Below are 24,788 nucleotides of genomic sequence, written 5' to 3' on the forward strand. Positions count from 1 at the left end.
AGTAGTGGTTACAGGGCTACATCCACATATAGATTTTCATTGAGTTGCAACCTTTAGGTGTGTGTTTATATAATTTATACCTCAATAAAAGAAATTTTTAGTTTTTAAAGCTTTCAACACCTAGAATAAGGAGTAACATTGTCTAGTAATTTTTTTTTTTTTTTTTTTTGCTCAGTTTCCATAGAGGTGGAGGTTGCAATGAGCCAAGATCACACAACTGCACTCCAGCCTGGGCAACAGAGCAAGACTCCGTCTCAAAAAAAAAAAAAAAAACCACCTATTTTGGAAGAAAATACCTATTAAGAAGCTTATTGAGGAAGAGAACATAAAGATATGAATCAGGAGTCAAGGCAACCAAAGAGTATTTTGCCAAGTCAAAAATTGCCAGTGTCAAGGTATGTCAAATCATCCTGGTGAGGTACTGGGAATTGTTTTCAATTATCAATAATCGCCCCTCAGACAAACCTCATTGGCTACTATACTGCCACTGCACAAAGTCTGCCTGGTAAGTTTCATGTGTGCATTCACTAATGTAGAAAGTATTGGAGACTAAACAACTAATCATAATTACATAGTGATGTTCTGCTGGGAAAACCTTGAGACTGTGAAGAGAAATGCCTCCTTTGCGTATGTTAGTGTATGGTTTACAAGAGGAAAATTTCTAGTGAGATGCCAATAGTCCAATCCTGCTTGTATAAGAGCTACAACTTGTCTGGGAGGTATTGGAAAATGGAGGTGAAGCCAAAGGGAGATGAAGAAGCCAAAGGGGAGAGCCATGTTGTCTCCAAGACAGAATGAACTCCACGGACTTTCCCAACCTTTCTCCTTCCAGAAAGCCAAAGCTCTGGAAAGAGGGGCTGCAGAGGAAGGTGCCCACCCAGAGGCACATCTTCCAAGTACCAGGGACTCAGAGACCTGCGGGGACTCTCAGGAACCTGAGAGTGAAGAGGGCTAGCCAGGGAAAGGTTGGGATTTGGCGCCCCCTACAGGACAAATTTATGCCCAAGAAGGCACTGCTGGAAGTAAACCAAGTCACCCAGAATCTCTAGGGACATTTGCTTATGCAGGGGCAATTCTGCCCGACGTGTATCCCCCAGGCCCAAGAGCACCTGTACAACGTGGAAGCGGCCTAGTGCAGAAAGCTGGCATCCCAGAGGAGAGATGAGGAACTCTCCACGGATCTAGACCTCACTGGGTGGACCTAGAGATCAACACCCCAAGTAGGATTCGAAGAGGTGCCATAGCTAAATCTGCTGTTTGTTTTCTATTCACATACTTCATGGGAAATCCTTGTGGGGGCACTTTTGCAGGAGACTGCAAATGTTTTATATGAGGAAAATTAATTCATTCCACATTCATCTGATACCTATTAATAACATGCCTACTGTGTGCCAGGCACTGTTCTGGATGCTGGGGAACAAAACAGGAAAGAAAAAAAATCCACCCCTGGTGGCACATACTGAAAATGTTACAATCTGAACAGATAACAACCACCACCAAATAAAAATCTATTTTGGGCCAGGCGCGGTGTCTCACGCCTGTAATCCCAGCACTTTGGGAGGCCAAGGTGGGTGGATCACCTGAGGTCAGGAGTTCGAAAACAGCCTGGCCAATGTGGCAAAACCCCATCTCTACTAAAAATACAGAAATTAGCAGGGTGTGCTGGTGCGCGCCTGTAATCCCAGATACTCAGGAGGCTGAGGCAGGAGAATCACTTGAACCTGGGAGGCGGAGATTGCAGTGAGCCAAGATTGTGCCATTGCACTCCAGCCTGGGCAACAGAATGAGACTCCATCTCAAAAAAAAAAAAAAAAAAAGAAAATCTGCTCACACCTGTAATTCCAGCACTGTGGAAGGCCGAGGCGGGAGGATCACGAGGTCAGGAGATCAAGACCATCCTGGCCAACACAGTGAAACCCCGTCTCTACCAAAAACACAAAAAAAATCTGGGTGCGGTGGGGGGTGCCTGTAATCCCAGCTACTAAGGAGGCTAGGCAGGAGAATCACTTGAACCCAGGAGGTGGAGATTGCAGTGAGCCGAGATCATGCCACTGCACTCCAGCCTGGTGACAGAGTGAGACTCCATCTCAAAAAAAAAAAAAATTATATATATATATGTATATATATATATGAAGAAAATACCTATTAAGAAGCTTTTTGAGTAAGAGAACATAAAGACGTGGATCAGGAGTCAAGGCAACCAAAGACTAAATTTCTCTACATGGGAAAGGAACTAGAATTTTGAGCCAAATTAGATATCTGAGTCTTCAAACTGACAGCCATGTGGAATATTCTATAGTGTGAGACAATCAAAGAAATATCCCAGTCATGGGGTAGGGCAAGGGTTCTCAGTAAAAGAGATGTCTAATACTCTGCTTTGTGTTGTTTGCGTGGGCCTCTGTGTCAAGTTTCTTAGTTTGCTACCACCACAAAGGCCTTATAAGGTGCATGTGTTCCTGGAAAATTGCAGATGGGCAGAATCCCTCATCTGGGCAAGGTAGGGAAGGGTTCAGGGCCATGGGAAAACAGGAGCCAGGGTCAGAGATGACACTGGAAAGAGAAGCTCTGAAGGGTCTACAGTCTAGAGCGAGGACAGGGATTGAGGAATCTCACAGAGCAGGAGGCCTCTGGCTTCTGCATTATACAACTTACCAAGCAATTTCACGAACAAGGTGCACACAGCACTGATATGGTTTCCCTGCTTTCTCCTTTCTTTCTTCACGTATTGAAGTGTATGAGTAGCTGGATAATTGTGGCTTTTATTTCTTCTCCACTTAATAGAATTAACAGTCTTGATGTAACATAAAGGTTCTGATGTGAGCATTCAACTTCCTCAGGCTTCAGAGTTGAAAGAATCTTCTCCACTGAAGGAATCCTTCATAGAACAGGCCGTCGAAATAATCTATGAGGCTTGCTTTCATATAAGCATTCCAAAGACTCATCTCTGTGTGGTCCTTTCCCCCACCTCGTCTGCTCCATGGAGGGAGGAGAGAGATATGTTGGAAACTGTGAGTTCCTCTTCGAAGGTTCCGCTTGTTTTCTATTTTCAAAGCCTAACTTCCCTGCCTCCTTGCCCCTAGTTACGGTAAACAACCTTCCAGCCGTTCCCAATCTGAAATCCACATCCATTCCCAATCTGTAATCCACATCTGTTCCCAATCTGTAACCCACATCCATTTCCAATCTGTAACCCACATCTGTTCCCAATTTGTAACAACCCCTATCCTTATTTGGCACCCTTAGTTCCCAAACTGCTCCTCCTGCTGCTGTAGCCCCTACCACTGCTCCATTTGAAGCAGCCAGTCAGGATCAGCTTAGATTGTGTGGTCTGACCCCAGCCAATGAGGACCGGACACAGTAGCAGGGACTGACTGCGTTAGGGTTAACCCCTTCCCTTCTTCTTTGGTGTGGTCTCGCAGTGACCAGAAGAACAAGCAGCACCTTTCTGTAGAAGTAAATTTGCCTGCTGAAAAATCCTTTATTTGAGTGCTCATTTTCTTTGTGACTCTGAGCTCTTATTTCCAACACTCTCACCTTAACCAAGCCAGAGAGGCTTGAAGAAACTACATGGAGAGTTTGACATGTGTTTCCTGGGAGGTGGGGTATGCAGGATCTAGCATCTAGTGTGAAAGTCTGGAGGTGAGCAGTTTCAGCCAGGCTCAGAGGCTAGGATGGGTGAATGGCAGCCTCTTCAGAGCCTGGCAGAATGAGGGTGCCCCATTGCTACCCATGGGCCAGACTTAGACCTTATGGAAGACAGATGGTCATCTTAAAATGAACTGGACCAAGAAACTTTCCTTGTGAGCAAACGCTGAGAGCTAAGCTCCTGAATGCTGGAAGCTGAGGAATGAGTGGCTGGAGTCTTCACAACCAGCAAATGGAGCAAGAAATACAAACTCTAACACCCACCACCCACCAAAGAGCCCCAGCAGAGAACCTCCAATGTACCCAGAGACCTCTGACATCAGATGAAAGCCGCAACAGCCTGTTAATACCTGGACTTTTTTCTTAAATACTCCATCTCCTTCAGAGAGGAGGTAAAAAGAAAGACAAATGAACCAGGCCCTCCTTCCCCACGGCAGACCCACAGGATAAATCAGGCAAGAGCCAAGAGAGGTAAAAGATTTCCATGGGAAAGGAGGCTGGGGCTTAGAGATGCATTCTTTTCATCCCTTGGCTCATGGTCCCATTCTTCCATAGTCTAAACCAGTAGTAAGGTATCTTGCCCTGCTAAATAAGGTAACCTTCACGGTTCCAGGGATTAAGACTTGGATATCTTCAGAGGGCCACTATTCAGCCCACCATCATGGCCTTGGTAAAAGTGTTCTCAAAGTAGTGATGGGACAGGAGAAACCAGACTACAGATGGTGGAAAACTGAAAGGTGAGCAAGTGGAGACTCCAAGTATAGTCCACTATTTCAGGAAGTTGGGCTATGAAGGACAAGAGAGTGAATAAGGTCAAACGAAGGTTTCATTTAAGATGGGAGAGGTTTGTCAGGTGCGGTGGTTCACGCCTGTGGTTCCAGTTACTCAGGAGGCAGGACAATCACTTGAACCCAGGAGTTCGAGGCTGCAGTAAGCTATGATCACACCACTGCACTCTAGCCTGGCTGATAGAGTGAGGCCTTGCCTCTACAAACAAAAAGATGGAGAAGTTTGGGCAAGTTTAAATGCCAGTGAGAAGGAGCAATTCAAAGGAAACACTGGAGAGAGGAGAGAAGTGGAAGGCTTGGCCCTAGACAGGAGAAGCAGAGCAGGAAAGGTGGGATGCACACAGGTTTGGTGGAAAGAAGCTGAGGTTGTTTTGTCTCTGCCCATGGGGGACTGAAGGAAGTCATCTGTGGAGATGGAAGGAGCTTTGGGTGGAGGGTCACCTGAGACTTGAGAAAAGGTGAGAAAGTGTGAGATGGTTTCTACAGAAAACTGGGAAAGTGCTGGAAAGAGAAGGGGATGGTGCATTCCAGGCTCCTCTAGGCTTCCTCACGGACATTCTTTCTGATGCCAATGCCCATGTGACCTAAAGCCACTGGCCCTCATGTTGTCCTCACTGTCCCGGAGGCAGGCGGAGATTCGGGCTGAGACAGGATAAGGGTCTCCCACCTGAGACCCAGCTCACCTCCGTCTGAGGACTCTGGCCCAGTCTTGCAAGCCCTGGTGGGGCACACATGCTGTGCTTCCCACCACCTCCTTTGTCTATTACCTGAGACGCTAGGCAGAGCTCCTTCTCCTGGTACAGCCTCCTTCTTCCTATGCATATCAGCTCTCGCGGATGGCAGCCTCGAGGGAGGGCTCACAATCCAGCAGTTCTGCATAAACAGCTGGACTCTGAATTTAGTTTGAGCTTACTCTGGATCTCTCCTGCCCACAGACTGAGGAATGTTCTCCTTACCTATACTACAGCTTCTCCTGGGCAGTGCCCTCAGGCCTCCTTATGCTCCCAGAATCCTCTCTTCCTGTTTTTTTTTTTTTAATCAGAACCTGGGAGGGCGGGGCAGGGGCACAGGAGTAATCCTCATCTGTCAAGCAGTCATGCAGCTACAGTGGCGTCATCTGTTCAGTGAACACTTATTCCCACAGCACCTTCTCCGTGCCAGGCACTGTGCCGACAATTGGGATACAATTGTAAGGAAAGCAGGTATATCAGGATCCACATGGAGCTGGCAGTCTAGTATGGAATAGGGATTAAATCAAACACATGAAGTAAATGTCTACGTATAAATCATGACGAGTGCCATGAAGGAAAAAGCAGGTTCTATGATCAGGAGATATGGGGGAGGGGCAGGCAGTCAGGGAAGTCCTGTCTGAGGAGGTGACAGAAGTCCCCTGTGAGCTGGGACCTGAAGTGTACCCCCAAGTTAAGAGGAGTTGGTGATGGGTCAGCGAGAGCAGCAAGTGCAAGCGCCCAGGAGAGAACACACTTGACAAACTAAAGGGCTTGAACTAAGGCCAGTGCATAGTGACAGTAAAAGACAGGGCTTGAGAGGTAGGTAAGGGCCAGATTACATGGAAAGTTGCAGGCAATGTTAAGCACTTGAATTTAATTCTAAGTGTGATGATTCACCATCCAGGGTCTGGAGTGCAACAGTGATGGTCTATTTCTAAAAGATCCTCTGGACGCCACATGTAAAATGGATCGTTGGAGTGAGGAGACATAGGGTACACCACGAGTAGACGCAGGACAAGAAAATGAGGCAATTGCAGCAATTCAGAGGGAACAGATGGCTTGGACTAGAAGAGTGGTGTGGAGATGAGGGAAAATGGACATTTGGGGAAAATGTTTCTCCATATGCATAGGAAGGCATGGAACTAGAGGAAGGACAGAAAGAGAAGAGAAAACCACCCAGCACTGAGTGGTCAGGAGCCCCAACACTGAGTGATAGGAGTTAGGCTGTTATAAGGTAAAGCTGGTAACCATGACCATAGTCCACAACAATACTGAGCACTTGCCCTGTGCCAAACTCTGGGCTAAATTCTTACACATATTATCATGTTGAATATTCTATGACCCTATGACAGAGCCTTGGCACCCAATGACCATGGGACCTTCCACACCAGCTTGCACTGGCTAATTCCAAAAGTCTTTGACATAAAAAAATACAAACCTGTGCCTTATTTCAGGCACTGCTGTTTCCAGCCTGTTACATGTAGCTGCAGCAAATCTAAACCAATAGGGAAATATGTCGAGATGTCTCATGGAATCCACAGAAGAGGTAAGGCTTCAGGTTTCGAGATGGGCCAGCACCAGGACAGCTTGGGTGCCTCAACAGGAGGCCTTGGGCTCTAGAGCACTGCCCTTCACCTGCTTGGGCTTGGGGATCTCCTAGGGTTGGCTCCACATTCCAAATTCCCAAGAGAGAATAATCTGATTGGCTCAGTATGGGTCACATGTCCTTCCCTGGACCAACTGGCTATGGTCTAGGGGGAAGGATTGCTGCTCGTCTCCCCACTACCACTGAAGGTCCACTGCTAACAACTAACAGAGTGACTATTGCTAACAACTAACAGGGAGGTAGCAGTGAGACTCTGCACACACCCCTCAGGGCCTTTGAACATGCTCATCCCTCTCTCTGGGTCCTCTCCCTACTATTCCTTGCCAGAGTAGCTCCTCTTATCCTTCTGATCTTGCTAAAATTGTCCCTTTTTCAGGGACACCTTTCCTACTCCACTCTCAATCCAAATTAGGTCCCTCTGTTACAGCTTCTCATCCTCTTCCTTCACATGAAGGAAAATATTTCTGGTGTGCATTATTTTATTTCATGCTTAAGGCCTGCCTCCTCCACCAGTCTGTAAAGTCCTTGAAGGCAAGAACCACATTTAGGTTTTCCCCGCCCCGCTCTCCCTGCCAAGCTTTGAACCTAATGTCTAGCACGCAGTTTGCACTCAATAAATATGTGTTGATTGAGTGAACCAGAACAAACATCACATTTTCAATATTCTCGATTATCCAGAGACTGCTTTCTCAAGATACAGCCTGACACCTTCAGACTGTGGCCCACATGGGCCTGTTCTAACTTTCCTGGATGCCTTAAATTTGTGACAGGGAGGACCCCGGTATAGTACGACAAGCGCTGAACAAGGCAACAGGGGATGGGGTTTGGGTCCCAGCTCTGGATAAGTCACTTCACTCAGTTGAATAACAAATTTCCCCATTCACAAATGAGGTTTTTGGATGAGATGATTTATAAAGCTCCTCTAGCACAAATGTCTGGAATTCTGATAACAATTCAATATTCTGTCCATGGTTGAAATTGCCCTGAACATGTGAAAAGAGAGAGATGTAAAGTGTTTACGGAGAGAAAAAGTATATGTTTTGGACAAAATCCAGACCGACTAGCTGTTCTTTAATGGCAATCATTATGGATAGAAAGTGGCCAAAATGCAATAAAAAGTAGAGTTGAAGATAATGAGAAAAACTGCCCATGAATGGAAAAATATGGGTTCTTCTAGTAACGTAAAGTGAAAAGCCCAGGGACCTGAGTACCACAGTGTATGCAGCTCAACCTGCATCCCTTTGTAGAGGGATGGGAAGGAAAGGGGTGTTCCCCACCCTAACCTCCCACCTATCACCAATTAGCTCAGCCTGTACTGAAACAAACCTCTGTAGCTGGAGTCCCGATTTCCTAATCCAATCTCAGATTGTGGCCAACAGCCAAGTAAGTTGCTGTTGAGACCCACATCCTCCCCCAGGAGATGACCAACAAGAGCAAGATTTTGTGGTTATTCTATATGCATGACATACTGAAAAACAATGCCACATAATTAACGAAATGGCACACCATAGGAGCGTGTCTCTCTCGAATTGTTCAGCACGTTCTTTACCTTCATAACTTTGGCTCTTTGTGTTAAATGTAAAATCTTTTTTAACATAATCTTGTACTTACATGCATATTTCTCCCTTCAATTGCATTTAGTCATATATTTTTAAATAAGGTAGGTATTGTAAAAACAAATGGGCTTGGAATTCTCCATCCCAAATTTGTAATAGGACACTATTAAAACCAAGGTCCCCTTATAAATCATCTGGAATCATGTGATGTTATGGTTAAAACCGAAAGGATTTTGGATTTTAGTGTCAGACAAGCATTTTTTCAAGCCCCCAATTCACCATTTATTAAGTAGTTCTTCAACCTCACTCTGCCTGTTTTCTCATCTGCTAAATCCCGATCTTACAAGGTCACTGTGAAAAGTAAATGAGACGATGTATTTAAGTGCCGTGCCCTGCATCTAAACCACTGTAAGCCTCTCCTTTTCCCGCTCCCACTCACCAGGTGGTGGGATTTCAGGGGTCAGACCAATAGCCAGAGGCGGAGCCAGGCGTCCCAGAACAACAGCTACTGTGTCTCAGAAGTGTAATAAAGGCTCAAGCCAAAGAGTGGCCTTAGGAATCATCCACTTCACTGACCCTCTCCCCTTGATCTAACAGATTAGAAAACTGAAGCCAACAGAACTGATCTCCTTTTTTACCTTATTTAACCTTCCACGAGATATTGCCCAGTTTATTTATTTGTTGAGCAATTGCCGTGAAAGGCACTACGTTGGATCACTGGCATTCAAGTACTCATTTTGAGTAGCAGTATGCTAGGTGCTACAAACATGAAGCCTATCAAGGATGAAATATACTTAGAGACATGCCAGTCCTCTCAAAACCCCAGTTCTGGCCGGACACAGTGGCTCACGTCTGTAATCCCAGCACTTTTGGAGGCTGAGGCGGGTGGATCACGTGGTCAAGAGATCGAGACCAGTCTGGATAACACGGTGAAACCCAGTCTTTACTGAAAATACAAAAAATTAGCCAAGCATCGTGACAGGCACCTGTAGTCCCAGCTACTCAGGAGGCTGAGGCAGGAGAATTGCTTGAACCTGGGAGGTGGAGATTGCAGTGAGCCGAGATCACACCATTGCACTGCAGCCTGGGCAACAGCAAGACTCTGCCTCAAAAAAAAAAAAAAGAAAGTCCTAGAGGAAGTTGGGAAGGAGGTGCAGAGGGTCAGGAGAAGACTATGGAAAAGGTTATGAATGATCCTTTAAGATAGAAAAAATAAACTAATCATCAGCACATTGTATTAAGCCAACATTATTGCTAATCATGATGAATTCACCCATATTGAATCCATCACTATCGATCATGAACCATGCCATTGTTAATCAATAAGCACCATCTTGCACAAAACTTCACCATGGCAAACACTTTGCCTCAGCATATTCAGTGGATGTTCTGCAGAATGTGACTCTGCTCCCCAGGAGGAAAAGGAACATTCACAGCAGTACCAGCTGCTTTCCAGAAACCCTGTGTGCGGAAACTCTTGAGGTGCTTTTCATGTCTGTAATTCTGAGGGACTGTTATTCTTTTCCTGCTCATCCTCAGTGGATAGACTACTTCTGGAACCTGCTGCAGTCAACTCAAACAGTAGACAGGTGTCATGACAGTGCAGAAGGAAAAACAATGATGATATGTGAGTGTGTCTGGGAACCTGTGGGGCAGAAGTCAGAGTGGAAAAGAGCAGAACATCAGTTTGTATCAAATGATCGCAAATATCAGCAACACCCAACATTCAGCATTTACTTCTCGCATGGCTAGGGGTTCTGCCCTCTCAGCCGAGCCCATCATCTGTATCTGCAGATTGATTGGCAGTTGCCTGAGCTGAGCAGCTTGGCTTTAAGGTAAAGGTCTAACTGGTTGGGGCTCCTCATAGCAGGTTGGGCTTACATCTGCTCTATGTGCATCAGTTCTCGGGGGCAGGGGACAACACTCTCATAGGCAGCAGCAAACTCTTCTTAAGGTCATGGCAGAAGCATAAGCAGTCAAGCAGAAAAAGTGACATTTCTTAAGGCCTAGGCTCAAAACTGGCACACTGTCACCTTTGCCCTCATTCCATCAGCCAGAGTAAGTCAGATGGCCAAGCCCAAAGACAAGGGGCAGAGTGCTTCATACAGAGGCCTGCAGAGTCTCATGGTAAGGGCAAGGGATGTGGGTACAGGGCAGAGTAAAGAAAGGGGCCACTAAGTCAGTAGAATATAGACAGGTGGAAATAAGCATCTAAACCAAACAGAGCACAAAATCAGGGTGATGCCATCTACCAGTGTCTGACAAACAAGAAATGCAGCTATAAGAAAGTATCCATCCTAGCTAGAACAATCAGACAAGAGGAAGAAATAAAGGGCATCCAAATTGATAAAGAGGAAGTCACACTGTCACTGTTTGCTGATGACATGATCACATACCTAGAAAACCGTAAAGACTCATCTAAAGAGCCCCTGGGTACATGAATTCAGCAAAGTTTCAGGATACAAAATTAATATACACAAATTAGTAGCCCTGCTATTCAGCAACAGTGATCAAGCTGAGAATCAAATCAAGAACTCAACCCCTTTTACAATAGCTGCAAAAAAAATAAAATAAAATACTTAGGAATATACTTAACCAAGAAAGTGAAAGACCTCTGCAGAGAAAGCTACAAAACATTGCTGATGACATAGATGACACAAACAAATGGAAACATATCCCATGTTCCTTGATGGGGAGAATCAATTACAAAAAAATGACCATAGTGCCAAAAGCAATCTATAAATTCAATGCAATTCCCATCAAAATACCACCACCATTCTTCAAAGAACTAGAAAAAAATCACAAAATTCATATGGAACCAAAAAAGAGCCTGAATAGCCAAAGCAAGACTAAGCAATAACAACAAATCTGAAGGTATCATATTCCCCTACTTCAGACTATACTATAAGGCCATAGTCACCAAAACAGCATGGTATTGGTATAAAAACAGGCATATAGACCAATGGAACAGAATAGAGAACCCAGAAATAAAGCCACATAGTTACAGTTAACTGATCTTCTACAAAGCAAACAAAAACATGAAGTGGGGAAAAGACATCCTATTCCACAAATGGTGCTGGGATAATTGGCAAACCACATGTAAAAGAATGAAACTGAATTCTCATCTCTCATCTTATACAAAAATCAACTCAAGATGGATAAAAGACTTAAATCTAAGACCTGAAACTATAAAGATTCTAGGAGATAACATTGGGGAAAAAAAAGGTTCTAGACATTGGCTCAGGCAAAGACTTTGTTATGGTTTGGCTGTCTCCCCACTCAAATCTCATCTTGAATTGTATCTCCCAGAATTCCCACGTGTTGTAGGAGGGACACTGGGGGAGGTAATTGAATCATGGGGGCCAATCTTTTTCATGCTATTCTCGTGATAGTAAATAAGTCTCACGAAATCTAATGGGTTTATCAGGGGTTTCCCCTTTTGCTTCTTCCTCTATTTCTCTTGCTGCTGCAGTGTAAGAAGTGCCTTTCACCTCCTGCCATGATTCTGAGTCCTCCCCAGCCATATGGAACTGTAAGTCCAATTAAACCTCTTTTTCTTCCCAGTCTCAGGTATGTCTTTATCAGCAGTGTGGATACGGACTAATACAATGAATCGGTACCAGTAGAGTGGGGATTGCTGAAAAGATAACTGAAAATGTGGAAGAGACTTCGGAACTGGGTAACAGGCAGAGGTTGAAATAGTTTGGAGGGCTCAGAAGAAGACAGGAAAATGTGGGAAAGTTTGAAACCCTCTAGAGACTTGTTAAATGGCTTTGACAAAAATGCTGATAGTGATATGAACAATAAGGTCCAGGCTGAGGTGGTCTCAGATGGAGATGAGGAACTTGTTGGGAACTGGAGCAAAGGTAACTCTTGTTATGTTTTAGCAAAGAGACTGGTAGCATTTTGCCCCTGCCCAAGAGATCTGTGGAACTTTGAATTAAGAGAGATGATTTAGGGTATCTGGCAGAAGAAATTTCTAAGCAGAAAAGCATTCAAGAGGTGACTTGGGTACTGTTAAAAAGCATTCCGGGCCAGGCGTGGTGGCTCACACCTGTAATCCCAGCACTTTGGGAGGCCAAGGCAGATGGATCATAAGATCAGGAGTTCGAGACCAGCCTGGTCAACATAGTGAAACCCCATCTCCACCAAAAGCACAAAAATTAGCCAGGTGTGGTGGCATGCACCTGTAGTCCCAGCTACTCAGGAGACTGAGGCAGGAGAATCACTTGAACCTGGGAGGTGGAGGTTGCAGTGAGCAGAGACTGCACACCACTGCACTCCAGCCTGGGTGACAGAGTGAGACTCCATCTCAAAAAAAGAAAAAAAAAACCCTCCATTTTAAAAGGGAAACAGATCATAAAAGTTTGGAAAATTTGCAGCCTGATGATGCAGTAGAAAAGAAAAACCCATTTTTTGAGGAGAAATTCAAGATGGCAGCAGGAATTTGCATAAGTAATGAGGAGCCTAATGTTAATCCCTAAGACCATGGGAAAATGTCTCCAGGCCATGTCAGAGAACTTCAGAGCAGCCCCTCTCATAACAGGCTCAGAGGCCCAGGAAGAAAAGGTGGTTTTGTGGGCTGGGCCCAGGGTCCCCATGCTGTGTGCAGCCTAGGGACTTGGTGCCCTGTGTCCCAGGCCTCTCCAACCGTGGCTGAAGAAGGTCAAAGTACAGTGAAGTAATTCAGGAATGGAAAACCAAACACTGTATGTTCTCACTCATACGTGGGAGCTAAGCTATAAGTTATGAGGATGCAAAGGCATAAGAATGATACAATGGACCAGGCATGATGGCTCATGCTTATAATCCCAGCTCTTTGGGAGGCCAAGGTGGGTGGATCACCTGTGGTCAGGAGTTCAAGACCAGCCTTGCCAACATGGTGAAACTCTGTCTCTACTAAAAATACAAAAATTAGCCGGGCGTGGTGGCAGCTGCCTGTAATCCCAGCTACTCGGGAGGCTGAGATAGGAGAATCACTTGAACCCAGGAGGCAGAGGTTGCAGTGACCCGAGATCGCACCATTGCACTCCAGCCTGAGTGACAAGAGCAAAATTCCGTCTCAAAAAAAAAAAAAAGAATGATACAGTGGACTTTGGGGACTCTGGGGAAAGGGTGGGAGGAGGGTGAAGGATAAAAAGACTACACAATGGGTACAGTGTACACTGCTCAGGTGATGGGTGCGCCAGAATCTCAGAAATCACCACTAAAGAATTTATCCATGTAACCAAACAGCAACTATTTCCCCAAAAACCTACTGAAATTAAACACACACACACACACACACACACACACACACACACACACACACACACACACCTGGCAGTTAGGAGGAAGAAAGTATCCCATTTTTCAAGATGAAAAAGTTCTGGAGCTCTGAGCTGTGTTGCATAACAATGTGAATACACTTAACACTACTCAACTGTCCACTCAAAAATGGTTAAGCTGGTAAATTTTGTTTTGTGGGTGTTTTTTTGTACAAATTTAGGGGGTACAATTGCCATTTTGTTACATGGAAATACTGCACAGTGGTGAGGTCTGGACTTTTAGTATAACCATCACCTGAATAGTGTATTATACCCAATAAGTAATTTCTCATCCCTCAGCCCCTCCCACTCTCCCACCCTTCTGAGTCTTCAATGTCTATTATTCCACACTCTATGTCCGTGTCTACACACTATTTAGCTCCCACTTATAAGTAAGAACATATGGTATTTGACAGTTATCTGGGGCTTTTTTTTTTTTACTACAACTAATAATGTTTTTAAAAAGGAGGATTTACTCCATTATAAATTCTGTCTGTGGTAACCAGCCTCCAAGACAACACCCCCTGTAATTCCTACTTCCTGACATTCACACCCTTGTGTAATTCCCTCCCATATGGTTCCAGAAGTGACTGTGACACAAGATTAGGTTATAAAAGGTTGTGGTTTTCATCTTGGTTCTCTATCTCTGTCTCTCTCTCATAACTCACTCTGGAGGAAGCCAACTACCATGTTGTGAAGCCACTCAGGCAGCCGATGGACAGACAGATGTAGTGAGCAGCTGAGGTCTCCTGCCAACAGTTGGCAATAAACTGAGGCCTCCAACAATATGTGAGTGAGCTTAGAAGCAGCTCCTCCCCCAGCTGAGCTTCCAGATGAGTCTGCAGCCCTACTGACAGCTTCACTGCCAGCCTACATTCCTGGCCCTCAGAAACTGTACTATAATAAATATTTGCTGTACTAAATAAATGTTTGCTGTTTTAAGCTGCCAAGTTTTGGGGTAATTTGTAATGTGGCAATAGGTAACTACAACCCTATGTGATGATCCTTGATATTTATAATGACCCAGGGCACTTAAATATTTTGACATATTTTCTTTTTATATATATATAGAGAGAAAGACAAGGTTTTTCTATGTTGCCCAGATTGGTCTTGAAATCCTAGCCTTAAGCAATCCTTCTGCCTTGACCTCCCAAAGTGCTGTGATTACAGGCATGAGCTCTGTGCCCAGTCCTGACAGGTTTTCTGAATCATCAATAAAAGATGCAACTGCAGAAAGTTTTCTAATATCACTGAAGACTTAGTATACTCAAATTCCCTGTGTGACAGTAAGTGTCACTCTCAGTCTACAAGGAAATTTGATTGAGTTGAAATCCACATCCCCTCTACCCTTCAGGCTAACTAAGAATTTATTACAGAGACGAAAAAAAAAGAGTGTGAGAGAGATGCCAAATAATAAGCAACTTAGCCATTTTATTTTATTTAAGAAATCGATCTTAAAGGAAATTTAGAAAATGTACATCACATGAGCAAAAGTTTTGAAAGGCTGGCATACTTGGATTGACCCAAGAATGGACAACTAACTTTTATTCAAGAAAATAAAGAATAAAGAGGGAGCTATTTTTATAAGAGTGATGCGGTATAACTGTGGCTTCCACTCAAAGAAAATTTGGAGATGCTTAATTTTCTGGGGAATTTGTACTTGTAAAAATTATCCTCATTACTGTATGGATCAAAGAATGAGAGAAAATGTACTTGAAGTGCATTAGAAAAGAAGATAATAGGTAATGCATGTCATCATTTAAAGTGTTGCCTGAATCAACTGGCCACTGTTAGAGGAGATAAGGACATACTCTGTCAAAGATACACAAAAGGGTATTTTTATTTTGTTTTGTTTTGAAGTGGATTTAATTTTTTTAATAAAATGTAACTCTTATTTAGTGGCAAGTATTCACATACTAACACCAGTGAAGGAGTATTATGCAATGTCATTGGTGTCAGAGATAGTTACCAGCAAGTGCAATGTAAGCAAAAACAGTAGTGGCCGGTTAGGGAATAAATCAAGCTGGAGGAGATGAAGGTCGAGATCAGTTTAGATTTCTGGCATATCAGACATTATTCATTCCTGCTTTGCCCGCAGGGGGTACTTCCTGGGTCGCTCACTGCTGCTGGCACCTGTAAATTAGGCAGGAAAGATCCCAGTTACGTCTGTGTGTGATACATTACACACAAAGACGTATATAAAATCTACAGGTACACTTTGAAATAAAAGAATAAGATAAACATCTGTGTAATCAATATCTAGGCTAAGAAATAGAACATTACCAGTTCACTGGAGGACATTTTGTGCCTCTTCCAACACCTTTCATTTTGAATTTTAGGTTAATCATTCTTTTCTTCTCTGCATTGTGTGTGTGTGTGTGTGTGTGTGTGTGTCTTTTAACTACAAATATATTGCTTAATTTTCTTGTTTTTAAATTTTCTGTAATTGAGGATCATATGGATTTTATTCTTACAATCAGCAATATGGCTTTGATTTGCTTTTGCAGCTGTAATTTATTCATTTTATTTGTTGTACAGGGCTCCATTGTTTGGATATGACATGACTTATAAAACCACTTCACCACTGATAGACATTCAGATTTTTTTCCAATTCCAGAGTATTATGAACGAGACTTCTTGAACATTTGCATACATGTTTCCTGGTATATAGACCCAGGAATGGAATTGCAGAATTGTATTAGATTAGTGCAAAAGTAATGGCAGTTTTTAGATATATAGACCAATGGAACAGAACAGAGAACTCAGAAATAGCACCACACATCTACAACCATCTAATCTTCAACAGACCTGACAAAAGCAAGCAATGGGGAAAGGATTTCCTATTTAGTAAATGGCGCTGGGAAATCTGGCTAGCCCATATGCAGAAAACTGAAACTGGACCCCTTCCTTACACCTTACACAAAAATTAACTCAAGATGGACTAAAGACTTAAATGTAAGACCTAAAACCATAAAAACCCTAGAAGAAAACCTAGGCAATACCATTCAGGACATAGGCATGGGCAAAGACTTCACGACTAAAACACCAAAAGCAATGGCAACAAAAGCCAAAATTGACAAATGGGATCTAATCAAACTAAAGAGCTTCTGCATAGCAAAAGAAACTATCATCAGAGTGAATAGGCAACCTACAGAATAGCAGAAAAATTTTGCAATCTATCCATCTGACAAAGGGCTAATATCCAGAATCTACAACAAATGTAAACAAATTTACAAGAAAAAAATAAACAACCCCATCAAAAAGTGGGCAAAGGATATGAACAGACACTTCTCCAAAGAAGACATTTATGCAGCCAACACACACATGAAAAAATGTTCATCATCACCGGTCGTCAGAGAAATGCAAATCAAAACCACAATGCAATACTATCTCATGCCAGTTAGAATGACGATCATTAGGAAACAACAGATGATGGAGAGGATGTGGAGAAAGAGGAATGCTTTTACACTGTTGGTGGGAGTGTAAACTAGTTCAACCATTGTGAAAGACAGTGTGGCAATTCCTCAAGGATTGAGAACTAGAAATACCATTTGACCCAGCAATCCCATTACTGGGTATATACCCAAAGGATTAGAAATTATGCCACTATAAAGACACATGCACATGTATGTTTATTGCAGCACTATTTACAAAAGCAAAGACTTGGAACCAACCCAAATGCCCATCAGTGATAGACTGGATAAAGAAAATGTGGCACATACACCATGGAATACTATGCTATGCAGCCATAAAAAAGAATGAGTTCATGTCTTTTGCAGGGACATGGATGAAGCTGGAAACCATCATCCTCAGCAAACTAACACAAGAACAGAAAACCAAACACTGCATGTTCTCACTCATAAGTGGGAGTTGAACAATGAGAATACATGGACACAGGGAAGGGAACATCACACACTGGGGCCTGTTGAGGGGGTGGGGGGCAAGGGGAGGGAGAGCATTAAGACCTAATGCATGCAAGGCTTAAAACCTAGATGATGGGTTGATAGGTGCAACAAACCACCAATGCACATGTATACCTATGTAGCAAACCTGCACATTCAGCATGTGTATCCCAGAACTTAAAGTAAAATTTAAAAAATTAATTAATTAAAAAAAATAATGGTCCTAACCTAATAGGATATGTGCATATTCAGTTTTACTCTATCAGACGAAACTGTTTTTTCCAGAGCAGTGATAATGGTTTACATTTCCTTCAGCAGAGGACGAGTATCTTCAAGTGTCACACTCCAGCCAGCATTTGGTACTGTTCCACTTTGGTATTTTTCCAGTTTGCTTCATATGTACATGGTACCTCACAATTTTATTTGTGGTGGTTTGTTTTTTGTTTTTTGTTTTTGAGACAGGGTCTTACTCTGTAGCCTAGGCTGGAGTGCAGTGGTAGGATCACATTTCACTGCAGCATCGACCTTCTGGCCTCAAGCACTCCCCACAACCTCAGCACCTCCCCACCCTATCCAGTATCTGGGACTACGGGCACAAGCCACCATGCCTGGCCTTTATATTTTAATTACATTTCTCTAATTACTAATAAGGTTAAGATCAAACATTTTTTCCTATGTTTATGGACCACTTATGTTTCCTCTCCTATTAAATTCTTGTTTATGTATTTACTCTTTTTTTTCTATTAGGTTTTCTGTCTCTTTAATATTGATTTTAGGAGACTTCTTTACAGCCTCAAGACCAACTCATTTTAGGCAGCGGCGGGGAGCAGTGGAAAAACTCTAGGCTCGTTCTGTGACTTTTCTTTTCGTACTGTATATGGCAAGGTCTTAAAAAATGTGTATCCGTCTTTTTCTTTATTGATTTTGCCTTCTGCATCTTGTTTAAAAAATTCTTAGGCCAGGCGCAGTGGCTCATGCCTGTAATCCCAGCACTTTGGGAGGCCGAGGTGGGCAGATCACCTGAGGTCAGGAGTTCAAGACAAGCCTAGCAAACAAGGCAAAACCCTGTCTCTACTAAAAGTGCAAAAATTAGCCAGTCGTGATGGTATGCTCCTGTAATCCCAGCTACTCAGGAGGCTGAGGCAGGAGAATAGCTTGAACCTGGGAGGCAGAGGTTGCAGTGAGCCGAGATCACGCCATTGCACTCCAGCCTGGGTGACAAGAGTAAGATTCGATCTCAAAAAATAAATAAATAAATAAATAAATAATAAAAATTTTTCACTATCCTATACTCACCTATAAGGTCCAAGGTCTAATGTTTTAATTTTTCCTTCATAGCTAAGCCTTTAATCTACCTGGATCTAGTCTGGACCTCAAAAGGCCTATACAATTACTCCTGATGTCTTAGAACCCTTCCTCCACCATGTGAATAAGCCCAGACTAACCTGCCAGAAGATGAGAAACCATGTGAAGGTGAAACAAGACGTCCTGGGTGAAGCCATCTCGGGCCAGTCAGCCCCTAGCTGACCCAAAAGCTGACCACAGATGAATGAATGAACCCAGCCAGGACCAGAAGAACCAGCCAGCCGAGCTCAACCAAAATTGTTGGCCCATAGAAAGAAGACCTAAATAAATGCTTGTTGTTTTAAAATTCTGCCTTTTGGAGAGATTTGTTATGCATCAAAATGATAACAGATATAGGTAGAAATCCAATTTCATATTTTTCCACATGGATAATCACCTGTGCCTATATCATTTATTTATGAATCCATCCTTCCTCACTAATCTGCAATGCCACTTCTCCCAAATAGCAAATATCAATATGTGGATGGGTCTGAGGGCTTTCTGTTCTGTTCCATTGGTCTGTAACTCTATTCTTAGGCCAATGCTACATTGTGTGGTTTACTACACTTTTATAATAAAATGTGTTTATTTATTCTTTTTTTAAAGACAGGGTCTCACTCTGTCACCCAGACTGAAGCACTGTGGCATGATCATAGATGACTGTAACCTTGAGTTCCTGGGCTCAAGAGATCCTTCCACCTCAACCTCCCAAGTAACTAGGACTACAGGCACTCACCACCACCTCCACCTATTTTTTTTTTTCTTGTTTTATAGAGATGGAGTCTCACTATGTTGCACAAGCTGGTCTCAAACTCCTGGACTCAAGAGATCCTCCAACCTCAGCATCTCAAAGTGCTGGGATTACAGGCATGAGCCACCATGCCTGGCTTATAATAAAATTTAGTATCTGGTAGAAACATTCCTTCCATCTTGTTCTTCTTCCTCAAGAGTTGTCTCTTCCTATGCCTTTGCATTTTTATATAAATTTTGAATTAAGCTTCTGAATCTTCATGAGATATCTTATTGGAATTTTGATTGAAAATGCATTGAATTGTTAAATCAATTTTGAGAAAACCGACATCTTTACAATATTGAATCTACTATTAAAGAACATGGCATACCATTTATTTGGTCTTTGATGCCTCTAACATTTCTAGAATTTTCTTCATCAAGATCTTGCATACTTTTTGCTAGACTTACTTCTAATTCATTTTCAGTAATATTGTAAATAATATCTTTTTGTAAATTTCACTTTCATTGCTGTTGCCCTGCAAACCTACTATTATCTTTTATTTTTAACAACTTTACTGAGATACAATCCACAGACCATAAAATTTACCCAAAATATACAATATAATTATTTTAGTATTTTCACAGAGTTGTGCAATCATTACCATAACCAATTTTAGAATATTTTGTCACTCTAAAGAGAAACTTAATATCCATTGTCATATCCTCCCCATTTTCTCCCAACAGCCACCCTTTCTTTCCTGACAACTACTAATCTACTTCTATCTCTACAGATTTGGCTATTCTGGACATATCAAGTAAATGGGATGATAGAATATATGATGCTGGCTGGGCGTGGTAGCTCACACCTGTAATCCCAGCACTTTGGGAGGCCAAGGAGGGTGGATCACTGGAGGCCAGGAGTTTGAGATCTGCCTGGCCAACATGGTGAAACCCCATCTCTACTAAAAATATAAAACCTTAGCCTGGCATGGTGGTGCAAGCCTGTAATCCCAGGTACTCAGGAGGCTGAAGCAGGAGAATCGCTTGAGTGTGGGAGGTAGAGGCTGCAGTGAACTGAGATCGCACCACTGCACTCCAGCCTGAGTGACAGAGACTCTGTCTCAAAAAAAAGAAAGAAGTAATAATCAGTTATCATTCATATTGATTTGTCAGCCTTCTTTTGGTGAAGTCTCTGGCTTTTTATTTTAAAGAATTTGAAGGGTCTGAGTAAAACTGGCCCCTAACCCTCAAGAACTAGATGGGGATAGATAAAAAAGTTTTTTATATAGTCAAGCTTTGTGAGTGTTACTAGTCACTGACTCTCCTCTTATGAGGTAACCAACCTATCTCCTTTTCTTACATAAGCAATATGATTAAAACTAATGAAATACTTGTGTACATTATATTCAAAGAGGAGCAGCAGTTGCAGCATATTTTGTAGTTTGTAGGCTTTTATTTTATTTTGTATTTTTTGTTCCTAATGCTTAGTTTTCTCAAGCTTTTTACTAAGTGATAAAATGATTTGATCTGAGAGTTTACTCTTTATTTCTAGATGTCAGGATTTCAGTGGTTCTTTTAAAAATAATCAGCTCTACTGCTTACTCTGTGATTAATTATTTTCCCTAGGCCTCAGGATCACTCAGCTCAGCAAACAAATATTGCTGGAAGCAATGTTACCACATCATCAACTCCTGATAGTAACTCCACATCTGGTTCTGCTACTAGCAACCCTTTTGGTTTAGTTAAGTGTCTTTAGTCATCCCCATAGGGATGGGAAAAAATACTCCTTTCCATTTCTGGGTAGCTTCAGATAAAATGAGAAAATAAAACACTATGTCACTTTAACAACAAAAATCGTAAAAAAATAATTCATATATTCCTATAATTGTATATATTAAGGAAGTGGTTGGGGATATGGATGTCCTGGGTTAGCTTACATTTAATAAGTGGTCAATAATTGGCATATTTCTTTTTAATAATGAAAAAGATGCAGTGTGTATATACCTGATCTGACTACCACATAATTTAGCATGAGTAAGATTAGCTAATTGTTCCTTATAAGCCAGCGCCCCTGAGTAATAATTTTCTCATTTGTAAAATGAAGGGATGGGACTGCATTAGTTATTTTTGTAACTGTCCTCAATACGTGGAAGGGCTGGAGTCTGGGAAGCCAGCCAGGCCTAAAACTGCTTTTACTTTTCTCATATTAGTTTTTTGTTTTGGTTTGGTTTGGTTTTGGTTTTTCAGTGTTTTGGTTTGCTTTAAGAGAGGCAGGATCTTGCTCAGTCACTGAGGCCGGAGTGCAGTGGTGCCATCATAGCTCACTGCAACCTCAAACTCCTGGCTTATGGCATCCTGTTGCCTTGGCGTCCCACATTGCTGAGGTTACCGATGTGAGCCACTGTGCTTAGCCTATATTAGATTTATATATTGAGGTTCTATGGAAGATTTTGTTGAGGATGAAAGTATTCTGAAGCTTAACAGAAGTTGAAGTAGATAGATAAATAGCTTAATGTTTCTTTTGATTCTTGTATAACTAATATAACACCTTGAAATGGTGTATTTTATGTGCACAGTTTTTACATATCAATGATCATGCCTTTTATCTCTTCCATAAGATTAATTCAGTTGTGCCACACCAAATATATGTTAGAGGCATTTGGGGCATGGCATGGCTTGACATAGGTTCACATTCACTGTCGGTTTTGTTTTACATGTTTCCTGCCTTTATTTTCCAAAAAAATCTTGTGTTAAGTCTTTTAATTGAGGAAGGTGTGTTTTAGTTGTCCAAAATTATTCATATGAACAATCTAGAGAGATTAGGATGAAATTATTTAGTGTTCAGACCTATGAAAGGTATTGTTGAGGTAATTCTCTCTTGTCTTCCTTCATGTTACAGGCAGAGATCTTGAATCAGAAAGAGGCTTTTAGTTATTTTGTCAGAGGCTACGCAACACCCATATCCCTTCATTTCTAGTCTCATTACCACACCCTCCTTCTATCTCTGCAGCTTTTCTCCATCAATTAATTCATAAATTAATCTAACTTCAAAGATCATACTTTTCCTACTCTGTTAAAGGCCCTGATAACCCATTAAACAAATGATTGACAAGAAGTGAATCAAGTCCAGGCATGGTAGCTCATGCCTGTAATCCTAGCACTTTGGGAGGCCGAAGCGGGCAAATCACTTGAGGTCAGAAGTTTGACACCAACCTGACCAACATGGTGAAACCCCATCTCTACTGAAAATACAAAAATTAGCCAGGTGTTGTGGCACATGCCTGTAATCCCAGCTACTCAGAAGGCTGAGGTGGCAGGATCGCTTGAACCTGGGAGGCGGAGGTTGCAGCAAACAGAGATTGTGCCACTACACTCCAGCCTGGGCAACAGAGTGAGACCCTGTCTGCCTCAGAAAAATAATGATAATTATTTAATAAATAAACTTTATTTTTATACATGTGTACATCCAGTTGTTGTAGCACCATTTGTTGAAAAGACAGTTCTTTCCTCTTGTCGCCCTTGTTGAAAATCAACTTCCCATAAACTTATGGATTTATTCCTGGACTCCCAGTTCTATTCCACTGGTCTGTGTGTCTAACCTTATGTCAGTACCAAATTGACTTTATGAGTGTATAAGTGAAATAAGTTTGTTAAATGGGAGATGTGAATACTCCAACTTTTCCCTTTTTCACGATTTTTCTATCTCCTTCAAATTTCCTTATGAACTTCAGAATCAACTTCTCAATTTCTGCAAAGGAGTCAGCTGGGATTTTCATGAGGATTATGTTGAATCCTGTGTTGCCATCTCAAAAATAGTGTCTTCCAAATCATGAAAACAGGCTGTCTTTCCATTTATTTAGGCCTCCTTTAATTTCTTTCAAAAATGTTTTGTCGTTTTCAGACTACCATTTTATACTTCTGTTAAATTTCTAATTATTTTGTTCTCTCTGATGCTCTTGTAAATAATTTTTTTAAATTTTTTATTTGCAGATTGTTTAGAATTACGATTGATTTTGTACACTGATCTTATAACCTGTCGCTTTCCTGATCTCATTTATTAACCCTAGTAGGTTTATTGCGGATTCCTTAGGTTTTCTATAAACAAGATCATGTCATCTGGAAATAGAGATAGTTTTACATATTCTTTTCCAATCTGGATGCCTTTTATTTCTTTTTCTTATCCAACTTCCCTGGCTAGAACCTCTAGCAGAATGTAGAATACAAGTGGTGAGAGAAGACATTCTTGCCTTCATCCTGATCATAGGGAGAAACATTCAGTCTTTTCACCATTAAGTATGATGTTACCTGGGGGTTTCATAGATACTCTTTATCAGGTTGGGAATTTTGTATTGCTGGTTTGTTGAGTATTTTGATCACAAAGGGAAGTTAAATTTTGTCAAGTGCTTTTTTTACATCTATTGAGGTAACAGATACCATTTTGCCTTTGTGCAAACTTTGTTCTGGATCTTTCAAGTGGCCCCTTTTAATTATGAAGATGTGAAGCAAGTATACAGCCATTATTTCCAGAAGAAGGTATAACGAGCTACTTTAGGGCTTGGTGAAGACCCGAGATTTGACTTCTAAGCTCTCTCATGCATCTGTTTGAACTCTCAGAATTAAACTGGGATCAAGGACTCTCCTGGAAGGGAAAGGGGGAAGATCCAAACTCTTCTCAATTAGACATATCACAACTGTGAGGCTCCTGTTATGTGAATATCTGCCCCAACCCAGCCATCTTTGTGGATGATTTGCCTCCCAGGGAAGTGCCTGTGCACATTAAGGTGCTCGTCACTGAGCTCTGTTTAACCCCTGTGGAAATGGGCAGCTTCATACAGGAGCACTGCCACTTCTGTTTGAGACTTACAGTACATGCTGTCCAGAATCTGGGGGTGATCTGGACTTGAGTGACTATAGAAACTCATGCAGGAAGCTGTGCCTCACTAGGGACTTGGGGTTTCCAGAGTACCATGTGCCTCAGTACAACAGTTTTGCAGTAGACCTAAAACCAGACCAATATTCAGCCTCTGGGTTGCCCCATAGTAACAGCTGGGAAGCACCAAGACAACCAGGACCAGCAGGTGGCACTCTTTGGAAAGCAAAAAATGTGGGATTCAGCTCTTAGGGGCACCTCTGAAGTTCTGCTGTCCTGGAAGCAGGCACAGGGTTTCACTGACACTG

General features: G+C 42.2%; 1 long non-coding RNA gene and 1 pseudogene across 1 annotated transcript in view; both read right to left on the reverse strand.

The window, feature by feature from the left end:
* Positions 1 to 349: 349 nt before the first annotated feature.
* LOC114672950 (U4 spliceosomal RNA) lies at positions 350 to 499 on the reverse strand (annotated as a pseudogene).
* Positions 500 to 15,470: 14,971 nt separating this feature from the next.
* LOC144334738 (uncharacterized) overlaps positions 15,471 to 24,788 on the reverse strand; it is a 47,907-nt gene continuing 38,589 nt past the window's right edge. The window contains exon 2 of the long non-coding RNA XR_013404904.1: positions 15,471 to 15,765. This is a non-coding gene — a long non-coding RNA (uncharacterized LOC144334738). The remainder of the gene's footprint in view (positions 15,766 to 24,788) is intronic.

Source organism: Macaca mulatta, chromosome 15 (genome assembly GCF_049350105.2).
Source record: "Macaca mulatta isolate MMU2019108-1 chromosome 15, T2T-MMU8v2.0, whole genome shotgun sequence".
Taxonomy (NCBI): Eukaryota; Metazoa; Chordata; class Mammalia; order Primates; family Cercopithecidae; genus Macaca; species Macaca mulatta.